The sequence below is a fragment of the Theropithecus gelada genome, chromosome 2 (genome assembly GCF_003255815.1).
Source record: "Theropithecus gelada isolate Dixy chromosome 2, Tgel_1.0, whole genome shotgun sequence".
In the NCBI taxonomy this organism is placed as follows: Eukaryota; Metazoa; Chordata; class Mammalia; order Primates; family Cercopithecidae; genus Theropithecus; species Theropithecus gelada.
The window spans coordinates 58,066,216-58,086,934 of record NC_037669.1 but is presented as its reverse complement, the minus strand read 5'-3'; the positions used below and the strand labels follow the sequence as shown (position 1 = coordinate 58,086,934).

Here is a 20,719-nt window from a genome sequence, read left to right as displayed (position 1 = left end):
GGCCAAGGCGGGTGGATCACCTGAGGTCAGGAGTTCGAGACCAGCCTGGCCAACATGGCGAAACCCTGTCTCTACTAAAAATACAAAAATTAGCTGGGTATGGTGTCTTATGCTGTAGTTCCAGCTACTAGGGAAGCTGAGGCATGAGAATCGCTTGAATCTGGGAGGCGGAGGTTGCGGTGAACTGAAATTGTGCCATTGAACTCCAGCCTGGGTGACAGAGCAAGACTCTGTCAAAAAACAAAAAAAAAAAGAAAGAAAGAAGAAAAGAAGAAAAAAGAAATGCTCCTTACCATATGCTAAAATACTGTGAAAAAAATTAGTAGTTTTTAATACTTAACAATAGATGCTAAAAAAGAAATATTGCTTAAACCATGGAAAGGTTGAGAATAAACTATTTCATTCCTGTTTAGTTCTTTGGGCAAGGCATACTAATTTGTTAACAATTTACCTCTTCATCTTTCTTAGCTTTGAATAAACTCCAGTCCCCAAGAAAGAATGAGAATCACCAGAATATGAAACTTCCCTGTTTGACTTCCCAGCATTCATCAATGCACCAAGATAGCCTCTTGCTGTGAGGTTAACAAATGAATAAATAACTCCATATTTTTCAAGTTTGTGAAGTTAACAACATGTAGATTTTTTTTGCATATTTAAAAATCTACAACTAAATCTTAATGCCCCTGAAGCAGATGGAAATAATAGGCTTCCATTAACTGTGTCAAATTGTATAGGTCTTGGCCATCACTGGTCCTGTTGTGATGAATTTATTTTGCCCTTGGATATAATTTAATTTTCAATTATTCTAATTATGGTACTTCAGAACATCAATATTTGAGATGAGCTTCTCTAGTGTCAAGGACTGATTCTAGTTGTGTAAACCCTGAATATCTGAGACAGGTCTCAATTATTTTAGAAAGTTTATTTTGCTAAGGTTGAGGATGTGTGCCTGTAACACAGCCTCAGGAGGTCCTGATGACATGTGCTCAAGGTTGTCAGAGCACAGCTTGACTTTATACATTTTAGAGAGATATGAGACATCAACTGACATGTGTAAGATGAACATTGCTTCCATCTGGAAAGGCGGGACAACTTCAAACGAGAAGGGGGAGAAGGGGGCTTCCAGGTCGTAGGTAGATAAGAGACAAATGGTTGCATTCTTTTGAGTTTCTGATTAGCCTTTCCAAAGGAGGCAATCAGAGTGAGCAGAGGGGTGACTCTGAACAAAACGGGAGGCTAGTTTTCCCTAAGCAGTTCCCAGCTTAACTTTTCCCTTTAGCTGAGGGATTTGGGGGCCCCAAGATTTATTTTTCTTTCACAGTTGTATCAGACTCCACAGGCAGCCTTGGAAACCATCACAGTTGAGGGTAGGTAACACCCATGTATTGCATAATTTTGTGCTCCACACTCTTATCTACAAAATTATGAATCTTATTACATATATTAATTTTGAGAAAAACTAAAAATAAAACAAAGTAGTTTCAAACTAGTATTGCTTTTACATCTTAAAAATAAAGTTTTATGTACTCTCCTTACCTCATCATAAATAGCTTGCCTTATTTAATATGCACTTGGCATTTTATCTGTTTTATTTCCATTTTGGGATATGTTAATTTTTTAATTTGTTACCTAAACAAAAAATAATACACAAATTATTCTTAGTCTTTACATATGTACTCGTTGAAAGATGAGATATATAAGTGCTGGTAAGTGCTTCAAGTAAGGAAGACATCTGGCCTATGTCGTGGGGATCGCATAATCACTGTGGTGACAGTTTCAGAGAGTAGCGTGTGTAGGGGTTTGAGGAGTTAGCAAAGACGAGAAGCATGAAGCACAGCCAAAAGGTTTTTTTCAGACACGAGATATATCTGAAGTTTGAAATAGAGTGAAGACCCATAAATGGGGAAGAAGTGAGGATTCTAAGTGTCTGAGCAGAAAATTTAGCATAATTTGTTGAGGATTTGGATAGTGTGCCAAAAGACAGAGAAAGATTGCAGATAGCTGCAAGATCCCAGCCTCAGGGGATCTGAAGCCGTAAGCATTAAGCATTTAGTCCTGCACCTATGTGTGTGTGTTACAGGACATGACAAATGATTTAAAAAAAAAAAAGAAAAAAGAAAAAAAAAAACACCCTGGATAAATTCTTAGTTCTGTCCTGTCTGGTGTCTGGTGCTAGGAGACCAAAGGAGAAGATTGTGAGTTGAGCTTGACTTTGAAGCCAATAGGACTTGTACAGTGTGACAAATATACCATAAGGGGAGTCCCAGTTGAGTCATACTTGTTGATGATCTCTATTCCTTGAGCATGAACAGAACCTGAGACTTGCTTCTAACCCATGGAATATGGCAAAAATGATGGAATATCACTCCCTTGAGGTATAAGTTATATATACATGTAGTAGATATAGATATATATAGATGATACAGACACAAATATAGATACAGATATAAATATCGACATAGATATAGATCTATGACTGTGGGCAGACAAGGATGATATGAGAGACCCTGCCTTGCTGGCCCTGAAGAAGTGAGCTGTCATGCTGTGAGGTGGGCTACAAAGGGGCCACATGATAGGGGACTATGGAAACTTGCAGGAGCTAAGAGTGGCTCCCAGCTAACAACCCGCAAGAAAGCAGAGCCTCAGCTCTGCAGCTGCAAGTAACTGAATTCTGCCAACTCTTATGTGAGCTTGGAACAGGACCCTGAGCTCCAAAAAGAAACACCACCCAGCTGACACCTTGATTGTAGCCTTGTGAGACCTTTCAAAGGACTCAGCTAAGCCATGTCTGGACTTCTGACCCATGAAAACTGCGAGATCGTAAATGTGTGTTGTTGTAAGCCACTACATGTGTGGTAATTCACTATGTAGCAATAGAAAAATAATAAGATGGCTAGAGAAAAAGATGAGTATATTCTGGATACTCTAGATGTGTAGAACCACATGAGCTAAAGTACAGAGAATAAGACTGACATTCTTATTTGGACTTCTGCTCTGTGGTTCCATACATCTAGAGTATCCAGAATACACTCATCTTTAATACTCCATATTGTATATTGATCCATATATTGAATGCTCTGTCGCCCAGGCTGGAGTGCAGTGGCGCAATTTTGGTTCACTGCAACCTCCACCTCCCAGGTTCAAGCCATTCTCCTGTTTCAGACTCCCAAGTAGCTGTCATTACAGGCACCATGCCTGGCTGATTTTTGTATTTTTCGTAGAGACAGGGTTTTGCCAGGCTGATCTTGAACTCCTGACTTTAAGTGATTCACCCACCTCAGCCTCCCAAAGTGCTGGGATTACAAGCATGAGCCACCACGCCCGCCCTTTGAACAAGTATTTCCTGAGTGCCTACTATGTGTTAAAACTTGACCAGGAAACCAATGGGGGAACTGAAATTAGGAGAGCTTAAGTAACCTGCGCAAGTTTACAAAAAACAATTATATAAGAAGACAAGAATGCTGTAGGGGAAAATGGAGTCATGTTTGTGTGACACCCCAGCCAGTAGGGTCTCTGAGTAAGTACTTAATCTTTATCTTTGAATACATCTTGTTTTTCTTGTTTCCTTTGCACTATAGTTTAAATTGTGTGTTAAGTCATCCTGAAAGCACTTATTTTCCTTGTGTCCAGGGATGCTTTAGGATAATATAGGAGTAATTAACTTAAATTATCTTTCTAAAACAAAAGTATCCTTTTTCTCTACTGAGTTTCCCAGAGTGTATAAAAGAACACTGAACACTGAAAAAGAAAATGAATCCTGAAGAAAAATAGATGCGGGAGCTGAATCACTGTTTTGATTTATAATAGAAACATCTAAGTCTGTAAAATATTGAGAACTTTGAACTCTGATCTCACTAAATTTAAGCTGTTAAATTGTTATGCTTTTCTGGGAATTCCTAAAAACTTCCCTGTATTACAATTACTGCGTCTGAAATTTCGTTCACTTGTAATTTTTGATTTTTTTTCTATGGTGTTAGAAGTAGAAAAGATATTTGTTCAATGCAGTATTTTAACAAATGAAGGTATATTTGGAAATAAAATAAAACTTCTTCTGCAGTGGATCCTGCTGATGCTCTACTAAATCTCCTCCAATCCCCTTTTCTCCTTGGCTGCATCCTTCTCCTGGCTTGTGTTTGCTTTTGTTTCTCTGTCGCACCTGCATTTCTCTTAGGAAGCCTGCCTCAATGCTGGAATCCCTTTACCACCTACTGCAGCATTCTTAGGAGTTTCCTTCCTGCCCAGCTTGGCCCCTTTCTCCAGCAGAGGCTCTTAGTCAAAGAATACTTGCAAGTCCAACTTCCTTGCATGGAGGTGAACAACTCTGAGATTAATTTATGTTCTCGAGGTCCCCTGCAGGAATAGACAGGAAAACTCTGGGAAGACATCGCCTGAAACCACACCCTTGTTGAGTTTCTTCCACTTTTCTCTTTTCTGCTTCCCTGTGTCTTACTGGTTCCCTTTGGGGCGCTTCTGGAATAAACAGTTTCTGTAATAAATCCCAATCTCAGTCTGCTTCTAGGGAATCAACCTAAGACAGACACCTTCTTACCTGTTTGCTGAAGTGTCATCTTGGTTATCCAAATGAGATATTTCAAAATGCACAGGTGTCCTAGATTTTGTCATTTTAATGACTTTTTCTGGATAAAAAAGTAGCTTGTATTAATTGTTGAGTTTAGAAAATGCACAAAAATGAAGTAAATTACATTATGTATAGTTTCTATTTATACCTTGGTAAATTTTTCCAAAAACTACCCCTACCCCTACCTCCAATCAAGACTACATCTTTGAGTATATATGCAAATTTTGTCTAATTAAAATTATAACTCTAATTAACATATAGAATTACATTCTGCTTTGTTGTACACAGGTGGTTTAGTTATTTAATTTTTTTTAATAAATGTCAAACCCTTTCACACTGTAAATTATTTTTAAAAGAACAAAAACAATGAAAGAAACAAAGTCAGGGTTAGAGCAGAAATTTCGCCTCTCCATTTTCATTTCTCAAACATAACCACTTTTCAAGATTGGTGCAGATTGTTCTAGATTTTATACACATACAAAAAGACATTTACACACACATACACACAGACATTCATAAAAATGTACATATACAATGCACATTTTTACTCTTATTTATAATGAAACTTTTTTATACTACATATGTATTTCTTACAATTAGCTTTCTTCAATCTAGGAAACTGATGAACTCTTTCCACAGCAGAGCTTGGAGATTGGCCTCAATTTTTGTAAGTAATACATGAATGCTGTTTTTCCTGATAAACAAGACTTCACTTTCTGTTCTTATGCATGTCTGTATGCATAGGTAGGGACATTTCTTCTATGTGCTGAAATCCTAGAAAGGCACCTAATGATTAGTAAGAAATGTTTAAATCAATACATACTGAGCACATTCAGAAAATATTAGCCTCTCCTGAATGTAAATCCTTAATTTCTCACAAATACCCCCTCCCCAATATCCCTCCTTCTTTCTCAAAATGTCTTGGTATAAATGGGTATGTGTGGCTTATCCATCCTCTATCAAAATGTTAGTAGTTAATACCAAATTGCCCCATATTAGTACAAGTTGTACTAATATATAGTCCAGTCAACATTTTATATGACCTTTTTATTATTATTATTATTATTAGCCTTTATACTTATAAATAATTCTCCTGTCTGTCTTTAATTTTAAGCTGTTTATTGTGTTACTTGCCATAGACAAATTTAACTTTTTTTCATTAAACAATTCCAATATTTAATTTCTTTATTACTTCTGATTTTTATTTTATTTCTGGAGAGGTACACATTCTCCAAATTAACATTTATTTTCATCTAGTATTTTAAGATGTTTTTTCTACCTTCTGGTCATGTATTTGTTTGGAATAAATGTGTGTCAAATGAATATATTATGTTAGGGAAGATATACCAGGTAAGAATCAAATACTATTTTTCACCACAAATTAGTAACCTATTGTAGCTATCCACTCCAATGAATGGTCCATCCACTACCTGTTGATTTTGAAATGTAACTTTTTCACATAAGGATATTCATATATGAATATAAATAGATGAATAGATAGATAGATAGATGTGATGACTATATGGATACCTAACTGTTTATATCCATCTATTCATGTATGTGCATTTTGGGGCTCTACTGTTTCACTGATCCATCATTTTCACTTCAGAACTATACTGATATAATTGCTGTAGCTTCATGGCATGTTTCCACATGTAGTAGAGCAAGATCTCAGTCATTATTCTTCTATTTCAAGGATGTTAAACTAACCTCATGCAAGAAAAACCTTCCTCTTTCTCTTGCTTTATGAAGATCTCTCGACAACATCTATATTTTCTACCTTGATAATTTCCTTCTAAAAGAAAAATACATTTGGATATGTTTTGTAAACTCTAGTAGTCATACAAATGTAAATTGTGCATGCCTTGTAGGTAGTAGTGTCTCTCCAATAATTCTCACTCATCTTAGGTACAGGAGGGAAAAATGTCACTTTTAACTATTACCTGTAACTATTTGCCTTCTACAACCTCATTTTCAGGTTATTCACAGAACTTGGAGATAGGTAGTTAAAAAAATAAAACTTAACCCAATAACTAGTCAAGGACTTTTAAAAATGGTTTAGATTTTTTAAATATAATTTCCTACTCTCTCTCAGAGATTGCTCTACCTCAAATATCTCTGCTTATCTGCTAAAGATGGTATCTGGGTAGAAGGGGAGTAGGTGTTTATACTTCGTCTTGTGATTCCTCCCTTACCCTAACCTCCAAAGCAATGTCCTTTGACCACCCTGGGGCAGTTAGCCCTGCTGGCATTTAGGACTGTGGTCAGCATTGTTTTTGTTTTGTTTTTTTTCTTTTTTTAGACAAGGTCTCACTATGCATCCCAGGCTGGCCTTGAACTCCTGTGCTCAAGCAATCCTCCTGCTTTGGCCTCCCAAAGTGCTGGGATTACAGGTTTGAGTCACTATGCCCAGCCATGGTCAGCATCTTTTGTCTGGGTGTAGTCAAGGCCATGTAATACTTTTTGACTTTCTCAGCTTTATTTGAGCTCTTGCTGGTGCTATACACTCTCTGATTGTCTGACTGGGAATTTAGCTCATAGCCCTTGGAGCAGAACCCCTAAGGGAAGCCTCTCTGCCCACTATGCCAACCAAGTGTTTAGCTGCTTTGAATATGCCTTTGCCTCATCAGACCCAAGGGCAACCAAGGAAACTAAATCTCTGCCTGACCTCTGCTTTCATGTGACTGCCCTCCCTCTGAGTGTGAGTGCAACCTACACGGAAGCCTCCTTCCAGATGAATAAATGGGTGGCAAGGCAAGAGTCACTCTCCTCCACGATTTCATAAACTGTCAAATGTGCTTCTCTAAGCAGGACAGCCATGTTTGTTTCCTTCATGAGCTTCTCTTCCCTGATCTTCTCTTCTTTGTATCACCCTAGTGGGTAGATAAAATTATTTGTTTTCTTTTTACTGCCCTCCTATCTTATGTTCCTTCTACTTTATCTCACCCATCTCTAATGGGGAACAGCAATATCTCCCTGAATATTACTTAAATTGTATATTACGTGAATAGCAACCCCTGGAGAAAACCATTGCACACAATGTAGATGATGCCTCCTGTGTCTGTGCAACTTGGAAATCTTGATCTCCTCAATACAATGAGGGGATTTAACAATGAGTCCAACTGCATCAGTTAAAAGAAAAGAAAGAATAATTTATCCAGTGTCTTAGCAGGACAATAGCCTGGTTTTCAAGACTATTGTCCTACTGAATTCTGAATGTCAATATCATAGTGTCTTACTTCTGGCAAAAAAAAAAAAAAAAAAGAGAGAGAGAAAAGATGAGGAATAAGATGAAAGCCAGGTGCTATAAAATGTCTAAGAGGAAACATTAAGCTACATTTATGCTTTATCCTTTTATATTTAGTCACCTTCTCCCCTTTCTGCATCCTTTCTCATAGCTACTGATGTTAACCACAAATAAAGACAGTATCTGACTAATTAAGATCAATTCACATTTCTGCAGCCAGGAGAGGTTAAGGAGTGGCAGAAAATGAAGTGAAGTTCTTTGAAAGTTACTGAATAACAGACATTGTGCTTATAACTTTCCATATTTTAGCTTGGTTAACATTTGTAAGATTCATCTCTGTTTCACAGATGAAGAAACTGAGGCTCAGAACAGTTTAGAAATTCTTCCAGATCATACATTACTAAGTAGCAAAGACAGACTTGAAACCCCACTATGAGGAAGTGCAAAGCTATTATTCCTCATTCTAAGAACTTTGTACTACCAAAACAATTTTAAAAGGTGGCCCTTGACTTGTTAAAGGGTTATGTGAATTAATCAGAGGTGCCTATGGGATAAATGTCACGCTGCTCTACAGTGCAATGTCAGTAAGCTTTTGGCCATTTCAGCACCTGTGGGCTTTGCCATCATAATTTCAAGGTTAGGCATAAAAGTAAGTCACACTCTGTTTTACAAGAATACATTTCTGCTGGTTTCTTAACTGTATTTTACTGCTGCCAAATCACCATACCTTCTCCTCATCTCCTTCTCATCATATGTACATAATACCATTGTTGAAATTCCATGATGTTCATGCTCTCATTTTTGAAAAATTTAACCTTGGTCTAGACATTAGTTATTTCCAGGAAAAATGTGACATGCATTTTAGGAATACCTAGATAGATTTAGGGATGATGTATTGCACATTCACCCTCATTTACTATTCAGCTTTGCTTGCTATTTAATTCTCCTGTCACTACCAAATACTTTAGGGGACTAGGACTATGCTATCTTTGTGATCATTTCACATTTTATATCAATCCTCCTGCCCTTATGTATCATGCCTCATGTTTTTATTACATCTTATCAGACCCGATCTTGTCATATAATGTTTCATTTTCTGCTATAACTAAGATTTACTGTGCCTAAGGGTTCTCAAATTTTAGAGCCTATTTCATTTTAATTTTGTGTCATTTTTTGAAATGAATTCCATAATATATTTGTAGCTTTGACTTGCCTCAAATTGAGGTTTGCAATTAATTTGCTTTTGAAACTGAGCCCACCTTATCTAATACCAAGTAAACGGTTATTTGAACAGAAAATTGGAATATCTTATTTGTGTCCTAAAAGCAAAATCTTTGTTGTCAAAGGGAGAAATAAATCTCAAGTGCCAAAGGAAACAATGTTTTGATGTCAACTGGGGTCGTGTTCCTCAAACACAATAGAAACTCAACTTTTGTTTGAATTAATTCTTTCCAGTTTTCTATAGGACTAGCTTTCTTATTGGTCTCTAAATTCCTCTGAGTCAGAAGAGTGATTCCCCTGAAGTGAGGAACTGATAAAATGACACTATTTATTGATTTAATAGATATATATTTTAGGTATGTTTTTAAGGCCCTTGTGGAAATAATTGCCAGTGAAGGTGCTGTTTTTAACTAACATAAGGAGACATGAGAGTCTCTGGCTTTAAAACAGTGGTGAACTTTAAAAGGAGACAAACCTTGAGGAGAAACCATCATATTCACAATAGACCTTTTCCTTTTTGACCTCAAAACTCTATTTCTAGGAATAATTAGAGAAACACCAAAACATGTACTAAAAAGTAGGATTATTGGGGTCTTATATAGCAAATATACTAGAAACAATGAAAATATCTAATGACAGCAAAGTGGTAAAATATGGATTTCCCATAGAAAGCTCTGCAGTCTGTAAAAATTATGAATTTGATGATAGGTAATAATCTGGAAAAAGGTACGCAAAATTCAAGTAAAAATATCCAACTTAAAAAAAAAAAAAAGTAAAACTATTAAAAATTTTTAGGCCGAAAGTGATGGCTCATGCCTGTAATCCCAGCACTTTGGGAGGCTAAGGCGGGTGGATCACTTGAGGTCGGGAATCCAAGACCAGTCTGACAAAAGTGGTGAAATCTTGTCTCTAAAAATACAAAAATTAGCCAGGTGTGGCAGCATATGCCTGTAGTCCCAGGTACTCAGGAGGCTGAGGAAGGAGGATCACTTGAACCTGGGAGACAGAGGTTGCTGTGAAACCAGATTGCACCGCTGCACTCCAGCCTGGGTGACAGAACAAGACTCAGTTTCAAAAAAAAAAAAACTTTGTTTAACTGTATTTATGATATCAATTTTTAAAAAATATATGCATGTAACCTCCTGACAGATTATTCCTACCCACTGCACAAATAAAAACCACAGCGTTGCAGTAAAGAAAGAGTTTAATTGACATGAGACTAACCATGCCATGTGGGAGAAAGTTACTACTCAAATTAATCTCACTGAAGTCTTGTAGGGTAGAGGTTTTTCAAAGGCAGTTTTGGGGTAATGGTGGAGTGGCTAGGAAATGGGTGCTTGCTGCTGACTGGTTGGAGTGGAAATGAAATGATACAGGGTCTAAGCTGTCCTTTTGTGCACAGTTGCTTCTGGGTGAAGTTACAGGAGCAGTGAAACCATCAGTTGGTGGGTCTAGGTGGATCCATCGGTATCAGACGTACGAAAACCCTGAAAAGATATCTCAAAAGGCCAGTCTACAATAGTGATGTTATCTGCAGGACTAACTGAGGAAGGTGCATATCTTGTGACCAGTCTACGTTTTATCAAAATTCAGGCTCCTCTCCTCCTGCTACCCTAGTGGCCTCTCATTAGCTTTACAAAGGTAAAGATGGTTGATTTTGGGAGAAGGGCTATTATCATTTAGCCTATAACCTAAATGTCTTCCAAAGTTAGCTTGGCCTAAGTCCAAGAATAATTAAGGCAGTTTGAAAGCTAAAGGCAAGGAGGGGGTTGGCTAGATCAGATCTCCCTAATGCCTAACTGCCATAATGTTTTTACTTACATAATTTTTGCAAAGGTGGTTTCATGTATTTTAATGCAGAGAAAAAAGAGGAAAAAAATTACCCCATAATGACAGTAAGGGTGTACAATAGTTGGTGGAATTAAGGGAAATTTTTATATATATTTTATTACATTTTGGTCAATGTAATTTTTTTTCTTCAACTTTTTTTAAAGAGAAGAGATTTTACCAAAATTGAGGGTGACTCTTTTCACTAGAATAGACTTAATTCTTGATTAACAACAAAGATAAAAGGCAGAAAACAAAAGGTTGTGACCACCAAAGATTCATTATGTTGTACATTTGCTTTCTGTTTAAAATAAACTGAACAATGAGATCACTTGGACTCAGGAAGGGGAACATCACACACCGGGGCCTATCATGGGGAGGGGGGAGGGGGGAGGGATTGCATTGGGAGTTATACCTGATGTAAATGACGAGTTGATGGGTGCAGCACACCAACATGGCACAAGTATACATATGTAACAAACCTGCACGTTATGCACATGTACCCTACAACTTAAAATATAATAATAATAAATAAATTAAAAAAAAAAAAGAAATGCAAGCAGTTCTTATAGGAAGACTTCAAAAAAAAAATAATAATAATATTGATTTCATCTCCCCGTGAGATCTCTTATTTTATTTTATTTTATTTTTTCTCACATATCCAATCAGATCTGAACCTCCATTTCCCTAGAGAGAATCATGTTGTGTTGACCAATCATCTGTGTCAGAGAGGAAAAGAATCTGGGACTTTTGAACAGTCATTGTGCAGGCTACAGATGGGTAGTAGCTACATGAAATTCTTAGTCTATTTATGGCAGCTGACGCAGGCAGGTTCTTCTTTGTACCTTAGCCACACTACTAATAGTAAAGTGGCATCATCTGTGAACCTAGAGTTTTCAGAGAACTCTTGAAAGCATTATTCTTAATTGCATGTATCGCATCAAGTGAAATTGACATGAAGAAAAGTATGCACAATTATTGATGCAACTTCCCTCAGCAATGTTATGTGTTGTAAGCTGTTAATATTACTTTTCAGATCCAATCTCCCACCCCATGGGGACTCTGCAGTGGCTCCACCGCACCTGCAAGGACTCACAGTCCATCACTGGCAAACCTTCCGTTAACCTCTGTTGAGTTTGGCCAGCAAGATACCAATCCTCACTACATTGGTAACTTTAAATGGCATCTGCCAGCCACATTGGCTTCTCAACTGTAGACACAAAGTAGGTAGACATTTAAATTTACACCCTCAGACCACAACTGGGTTGTTAGCTGGCTTCTTACATTTTTCTGATTGCTTCCTGCTTTCGGAGATAACAGATTTATATCTTCTCTGTTATCCTGCTTTGACTCACTTCAGTAGAGAAATAGTCATCTTATCTTACTTCCTACTTCAGTGTCACTTCCTCCACTTCTGCCTCATTGTCCCTTCACCAGATGTACCAGGGCACCTGCCCACCCTCCTATAATGATGATGGACTTCTCCTTGCAGCTAGGTAAGGGCAACATTAAATACAGTACTCCTATTCTATTTTGCTCATTCATGGACTTTCCTGGTGTCTCATTCTTGTACAACCAATGATGCCTTTTAATCTAATCAACATGAAAAACAGTTCTTGTATTTAAAATTAAATTCCGTGCTAGGCCCCACAACCCCTTTCAACTAATATCTTATTTCATTCTTTTGTTTACAATAAAGTTTTTGAAAATGTCTGTACCTGCTTTCTCTATTTTCTCACCTCACCCCTCCTTTGCTTCCCAATCCCCTCCAGATAATTTTGGCCTTCCCCACTCTACTGAAACCATTTTGACATGGTTAAGGAGTGCAATATTTTAAAATTTGATGCGGAAAAAGTATGATGCGGAAACTTTAGTCTTAAATAGAAGTTTATCCGGTGGTCTAGTAGAGCAACCCTCTTCTCTTCTCGTCACTGGGATAAGAAAGTCAAGATACTTTAAAATTTATATTTTATTTGACTTAATAAAGGCAAAATAAAAATGAGTAGCTGGTACTCATTTGTTTAATTCCTTGAGTTTGGTGGTAACAATTCAAAGAGGACTATAGTATATAAAGATTACCAGAATTTAAAGTGTCCTATCACATTGACAATTTATAAGCAGAGATTTCTAGTCTGAACCTTATTAATAATTTGTGCAATTTATTTTTTAACTTTGGAATTGTTTAATTTTAAATTATAGTAATATTCTATTTTATAAAATTTATATATTGCAAATAAGGTGTTTTAATTTTATACAGATTAAGAGATTCTATAAGGTGAGAAATATTTCTTTGATCAAGAAATATTTTCATATACTGTTTTTAGAGTTTTTAGACTTGGTATTGTTTTAAACTTTTTACTTTCTCCTAAATTTTGTGGATATATTTTTAATATTTTATTTAGCGTTAGTATAAAATTTACTACTTCAAGTGTTGAGTATGAGCTTTGTTTTTTCTTTTTCTTTCTTCCTCCTCTTCTTTCTCTTCATCTTCCTTCTCTTCTTTTTCTCCCCCTTCTCCTACTCCTCCTTCTCCTCCTTCTTTTATTAGTGGACACAGCCAGGCTTGGAACATCAGCTAGCCTTTGCAGCTTGAGTAGCAGAGGCTGTAGCCAGAGCATGATATGGGACTCCTGCAGTTATTACTCAAATTTACTGCTTTTACAGAGTAATGTGGTCCAGTATGACCTTTATCCGAATTTTACGTAACTCTCTATTCCAAATGTTTTAGAAATTAGCAGCACTGAAGCAATATCCTGAAGCAACCTGGGTGTGTTTGTGTGTGTATTCATACTGAAAGCTTATTTCCCTATTAAATTTTTTTAGATTTTCAAATCCACTTATTGATTTGATTTTTCCAGCAGTATCAAATTGCTTCTTTTAATAATTGACTTGATGCATAAAGATCACGTATTGAGATACCTAGAATAAGTCTCAGAATTAAATTCACATTGTAATTCTTATTAGATATGCAGTCATGGACAAGTCACTGAACATTAATTTGTTTATTAATGTATCTGGGATAATTGTATATTCGTTATATGTTTAAACATGATAACATTCAGCCAGGTGAGTTGGCTCATGCCTGTAATCCCAGCACTTTGGGAGGCTGAGACAGGCGGATCATGAGGTCAGGAGATGGAGACCATCCTAGTTAACATGGTGAAACCCCATCTCTACTAAAAATACAAAAAATTAGCCGGGCGTGGTGGCGGGTCCCTGTAGTTCCAGCTACTCGGGAGACTGAGGCAGGAGAATGGCAAGGAGGTAGAGCTTACAGTGAGCTGAGATCGCACCACTGCACTCCAGCCTGGCGGCAGAACGAGACTCCGTCTCAAAAATAATTAATAAATAAAATAAAATAAAAATAAATAAATAAATAAATAAACAAGATAACATTCAATTAATGGGTTTGTTTTGGCTGTTAATAGTTTAAAAAGAAAGTGCTCTTAGAAGTTGTTTAAAGCTCCTCTGAATAAGTAATACAGTATGTGCTCACAGCTGTCCCTACTAATTTTGACATTTCATTTCCTAGTCATTGATAGTTATCCATGTTTTTTTCTTAGTTTTAAGATGGCTCCATTTGTGAATGTATTACAAACAGAAATACATTTTTATTTGAAATATCAAGGGTTATAATTTAATAACACCTTTATTACATCACTAATAATTTATTTTTACCATCTATGATTGCCAACTTAAAGTTTGGCCAGAAATCTTGGGTGTAAAACTCATTTAAGTTGATTGCAATTTATGTATGTGTGAGTATTATTAAAAACTTATGTATGAGACCAGGTGCGGTGGCTCATGCCTATAATCCCAGCACTTTTGGAGGCCGAGGCAGGCGGATCACCTGAGGTCAGGAGTTCGAGACCAGCTTGACCAATGTGGAAAAACCCCATCTCTACTAAAAATACAAAAAAAATTAGCCATGCTTGGTGGCGGAGCCTGTAATCCCAGCTACTCGGGAGGCTGAGGCAGGAGAATTGCTTGAACCTGGGAGGCAGAGGTTGCAGTGAGCCGTTATCAACCCATTGCACTCCAGCCTCAGCAACAAGAGCAAAACTCCATCTAAAAAAAAAAAATATATATATATATATATATGAGTTCCAATTAATACTGTTTTCCCCTTTGTGTAGTATCATGGAAGCTTTTTTTTTTTTTTTTTTTTTTTTTTCCCCCCACCACTACACCCAGCTAATTTTGTTTGTATTTTCAGTAGAGACAGGGTTTCACCGTGTTAGCCAGGATGGTCTCAATCCCCTGACCTCGTGATCCATCCGTCTCGGCCTCCCAACTTGTTGGGTTTACAGGCATGAGCCACCGCGCCTGGCCCATGGAAGCTTTGACTTACTTCATTTATTTTTGGCACTGGTAATATTTGGAGAGTGAAGGCCTTTTTGAAATTGACACTTTGTCACATTACCACTATTTCCCTATATTTTTGAAGTCACTTATTTGATGACCACAAATTTTACAGGGCCCACCTTGAATTTCTTGCATTCTCAAAATTTCTTACAGCCCTAATTCTTTTTATTCCTTATTAGTACACAGATTTTGATTAAGTATTGGTTATTTCCATTGTATTATTTCCATTGTATAAGCTAGGTAACACACAAGCTTCTAACCAATTCAATAACACAATAGGAAAATTATATTTTCTTATTTGCTTTTGACAGCATGAGTACCTGCTGATATTTTTAATTTATTTGAATTTATTATTCTTTTATCCTTTTCTTCTCTCTTTTTATGAGCAATCACACTTCCTTGTTTTTGCTATGTATAATCTATTCACCTATGCTATACACTGTCACATATACTATTCCACATAAAATCATAGTGTACCATAATACACACTAGGAGACGTGCGACGATTTTACTTCAATTTTAGAAACAATAATTTTCCATAATGCAACTGAATTTTACTTAAGCCAGACATCACAGTGTAACTAATAAATAACTACTATACTACAACATTGCAGGAAAAAATTCATGTGTGTAAACATCCTCAGGTAGAATACACATGGGAGTGGTCTAATAGCTAAACCACATAGTCTTCTAAACATCGTCTCTGCTGTAATTACTAAGATTTACTTTTACACTATATATACCCAGATGATTTACTTAAAGCTATCATAAAAGAAGTCAATGACGACAGGTATATGGGAAAAAGAGAGCCTTCAGACAGTGTTTGCAGCAGTGTACATTGGTAAAATATTTTTTACAAACAATTAGGAAAGACATAACAGATCCTTAAACCTTTTCAACACTTTGGCTTAGTGATTTTACTTCTGGAAAAATAGATATAATTACATTTACATTTTTTTCATGTAAAAAAAATTAAACGGCAGGTTCTCCTCAAGTCTGGTAGTTACGGGAGGTAACAACTGTAGCATATTATCTCCTGGCTTCAAGAGTGGGCCCGTGTCATACCAGTCATGAAACTCCACCTTCGTTGACTATGTCAGTTGGTCCACGGGCTGACCGCACAACCCACCGCAAAGATCCAAAGGGTTTTTCATTCTGAAATCAGCACAGGAAATTTCTTTCTGCCCTTTGCAATTTCTGCCTTGTTCTTTAGATGGGAACCGACGGTTATAGCCACATGGGAATCATGAGAACTGACAGCCTGAGAGGCTAAATTCAAAAGCCAGCCAGAAGCAGGGAAAAAAGGGAACAGTGATGAGACAGAAACAACAAGACAAGGACAGAAACGGAAAGAGGCTGGATGGTGTTTTGTCACTGAATCCAGCTCTACCGTGTTCTTTCCCTGGTGTATTATATTAACCAATACATTCTCATTTTTGTAAAAGCCAGTATAAGTTGGACTCAGGTTTTCTTGCAAGTATAGTATCTTGACAAATGTGAGCTTTATAAAGACCTACGTAATAATACTAAAATATTTTATTATAGAACACTAAGTATAAAAATCATGATACCACATTTTATGTAGAACACTATTGCAGATGACCTGAAAGAGAAAGCAAACCAAAAAGAAATGATATACATAATACGTAAAAAAGAAGAAAAACATGGAAATATAAAAATAGTTATTTTTGGATGGTAGGATTAAAGGAATTCATTTTTTATTTTTTTTCTGATTTTCTTTTGTTTCATATTTTAATATAAAAACTTATAAGTAGAAACAAAACAAAACTTTTTAAGTTATAATTTTCATTATAACAAGGAGATTTCTTTTTTCTAAAACAATGGTTCTGAAACTTGGTACAGAAAATAATCATCTAGAGCATATCAAATTCCTAGGCTCCATCCCAGCCTACAGAGTCAGAAATCCTAAAGTGGGGTCAAAGGATTTTCATTTCTTCCAAGGTTCTGAAGAACCTCTGGAACTAGAACCAAGATGGTACGATATGATGGGTGGGAGTGTTGGATTGGGTATTTCACAGACCTGGATTTGAACTCCAGTTCTGCCATTAGTAGCTGGATTATTTTCAAGGATCTTTTTATTTCCTCTAAGCCTTGCCTTTCTTAACTCTAAAATGAGGCTAAATTGATTTGATCATGATACATTGTATACATGTATCAAAATATCACTGTGTACCCCATCAATATGTGCAATTACGTGTCTACTAAAAAAGGAAAAAATAAATAAAATGAGGCTAATTATTTTAATTGCAAGGGTGGATGAGACACTGTTTATACAGCCGGTAGTATGATGTCCAGGCACAGCGTAAACACTCAAGCATAATAATACATTATTTAAAAATAAAAAATAGATGAAACAAATTTAAAAATAGTAAATGTCATCATCATTATTATTAACCTTCCACGATGATGACGAAAATGGATAGGAACAAGGTTTTAGTTACCCCAAGTTGATTTATATACCATTTTGAGTTTCGTGCCATTGTTTGGGGGGAAATCTCCTGTCATCTTCTACACTCCAGGGTATACTTCCAAATGGCATGATGATCTGTCATAAAATATTTCCAATTTTTCTTCAAATTTCAGTAGAAAGGGATTGAATTTTAAGAGTCATCACTGCAGTACTGCTCTCATAAACAAAAGCAAGCAAACACACAAAAATCACTATGAGTGTTTTGTAAAGGGAGAAAGGCACTAAGAGATTATTAAAGTTGAATTACCAGGGCCATTTACTCTCATTCCCAGTGCCTGTGTCACACATAACCCCTGAAGAAGGAAAATAGCAATACTTAGTGAAGTGGCTAAAGGGAATTTCCAGCCAGGGAGTTCAACAGACAATCTGAAATCTGGCTGACCTTTTAACTCAGAGGTAATTACAGTGGATTTGGGGGCCTAACCTTAGTTTGCAATATTTTTTTAACTGAAATTATATTTTATGCAGGCCAAGCCAAACACTTGAAGGGCAGAGGGCAAGACGTAATTAAACTACTACCTTATTTATGTTAACTATTCTTTCCTATTTCAAGGGGACAAAGATATGGGTCTGTTTTGCTTGTTGTTGTTTTTATTGTTGTTTTTGTTTCTTGATGCCGCTGTACTACCAGCAGCTAAAGCAGTAGAAGGCTTAGAGTAGACTTGCACTAAATGTGCTGGACATTGGATAGAAGCATCAGTACCATCATGTATGCAATGGCAGATTTCAGATACTACCATCCTTATCTATCTACAACTGAGCAGAAAACAGAGACTAAAAAAACAAACCAACAGATACATACAATCCTCAATCACAAAAATCACAAATGGTGAAGATGGGGTGCTGTGTGAAGAAAGGATCTGCCTGGTGTGCAGGAAGGTACTAAAGAGAAACACTGCAGCAGCCAAGGGCAGCACAACCTGGCGAGGACCAAGCTCCAAAACTCAGGAGCATGCCAAGGGGCCACACCTTGTCTGTTACAAAAGATCAGTACACACAGCTAGGACAGAGCTTCCTGGTTTGGTACCACAGAACTCTAGAGACTGGAGGGGTGCAGCGAATTGAATTAGGTGACACATGACATTTTTGCCAGGAGTAAGTCGTCTGTGAGTCAAGGTCTAGAAGAAAGATTCAGAGTTGTTAGATGACCTGCAGCCATAAATCTCTAAAAGTTAGGGATAAACAGAAGGCTAAATCAATCCCTTCCACACACATACACCTCCCTGTGTCGTGAAGAACTCTGCTCTGAGGCAGAGAAACATTTTGCAGCTCTGTTCTCTCTCCATCATAAAGCCCAGAAAATAGCTGGTCCAGGAAGGGCTCACCTAATTCAAAGTGAACAATATTTCAAAAGGATGCACAATATAGGCATGCACAGCATAATCATGTTTCTTTCAGCTGTGGGCCACATATACAACAGTGGTCCCATAACATTATAATACTGTATTATACTGTATTTTTATCATACATTTTCTATATTTATATATGCTTAGATACACAAATCCTTACCATTGTGTTACAGTTGACTACAGTATTTTTTACAGTAGCATGCTATACAAGTTTGCAACCTGGGAGCAATAGCCTATCCCATACAGCCCAGGTGTATAATAAGCTCCACCATCTAGGTCTGTATAAGCACACTCTATGATGTTTGCACAATGACAAAATCACCTATCAATGCATTTCTCAGAATGTATCCCCATCATTAAGCGATACATGACTGCATCTGTGTAAATATAAGAAAAGAGGAGGACTAGAACCAGAAAAACAAAAGTCAGAGACTACAGACTACACATCAGAAAAATATTACCGAGGGCCAAAGAATCTTGCATCCAAATGCATTTTAATGGATTTAAGTAATTTTAAAAAACAATCTTAAATTTTTAAAAAATAGTTTCTAAATTTAAAGAAATCAGAATTCTCAGAGATATGGGCCAGGTAAGACATTAGAAATATGTTTCAGTGGAAACAAATGAAAGTTAAATTGGCAGACAGAGCCCACTAAAGCAGTGAAAGACAAAAATACAACCATAGTATAAGTGAAGACAATATTAGAAAAAGCAAAAACAAGTAACTTCAGGGACTGTTTAAAACACAATAAAAATATGGAGCACAGGACATATTAAATAAAATTAAAACATACACTAGAAACTAATAATGAATTAAGTAGGATTAGAGGAAAAAAATAAATAGATACTGAAAATAGGCAAAGGAGTTTCAACATGCATCTAGCATCCTTGAATTACAAAAAAATTCCTACCAAGGCAAAGACTAAAAACATGTTAATAAAAAAATTCAAAAATACATTCTAAAAATAAGATTCAAAACCACAGTGTGCCTCATGAAAAGACAATAAGGTATGGTTAAAACTGAAATGCCAAAAAACTGTTGGAATAAACAAATTCAATAAAGTTGCAGGATACAAAATGCTATTTTCTATAAAGTTGTGTAAATTTGCAGGATACAAATTTCTATTAGTATTTTTATACACTAATAGCAACTACATAAAAAAGAAATCAATGAAACAATCTCATTTACAATAGCTACAGAATGTAAATACTTAGGAGTAAATTTAACCATGGAGGTGAAAGAAGTCTACACTGACGTCTGTAAAACATTGATCAAAGAAACTAAAGAAGACACAAGCAAATGGAAAGATATTCTATGCTCATGGGTTAAAATAACATTGTTTAAGTGTCCATACTATCAAAAGCTATCTACAGATTCAATGCAATCCTTATCAAAATACCAATGACATTCTTCACAGATATAGTAAAACAAATCCTAAAATTGACATGGAGTTATAAAAGACCCCAAATAGCCAAAGCAATCTTGAACATAAAGAACAAAGCTAGAAGCATCACATTATCTGAATTCAAAATATACATTAAAGCTATGGTAAACAAAACAGCATGGTACTGGCATAAAAGACAGACAAATAGACCAAAGGAACAGAATAGAGAGCACAGAAACAAATCTAGAAGCCAAC

General features: G+C 36.4%; 1 long non-coding RNA gene across 1 annotated transcript in view; it reads right to left on the bottom strand.

The window, feature by feature from the left end:
* LOC112619131 overlaps window positions 1-20,719 on the bottom strand; it is a 166,188-nt gene that overhangs the window by 100,366 nt on the left and 45,103 nt on the right. The gene's annotated exons all lie outside the window — the stretch shown is intronic.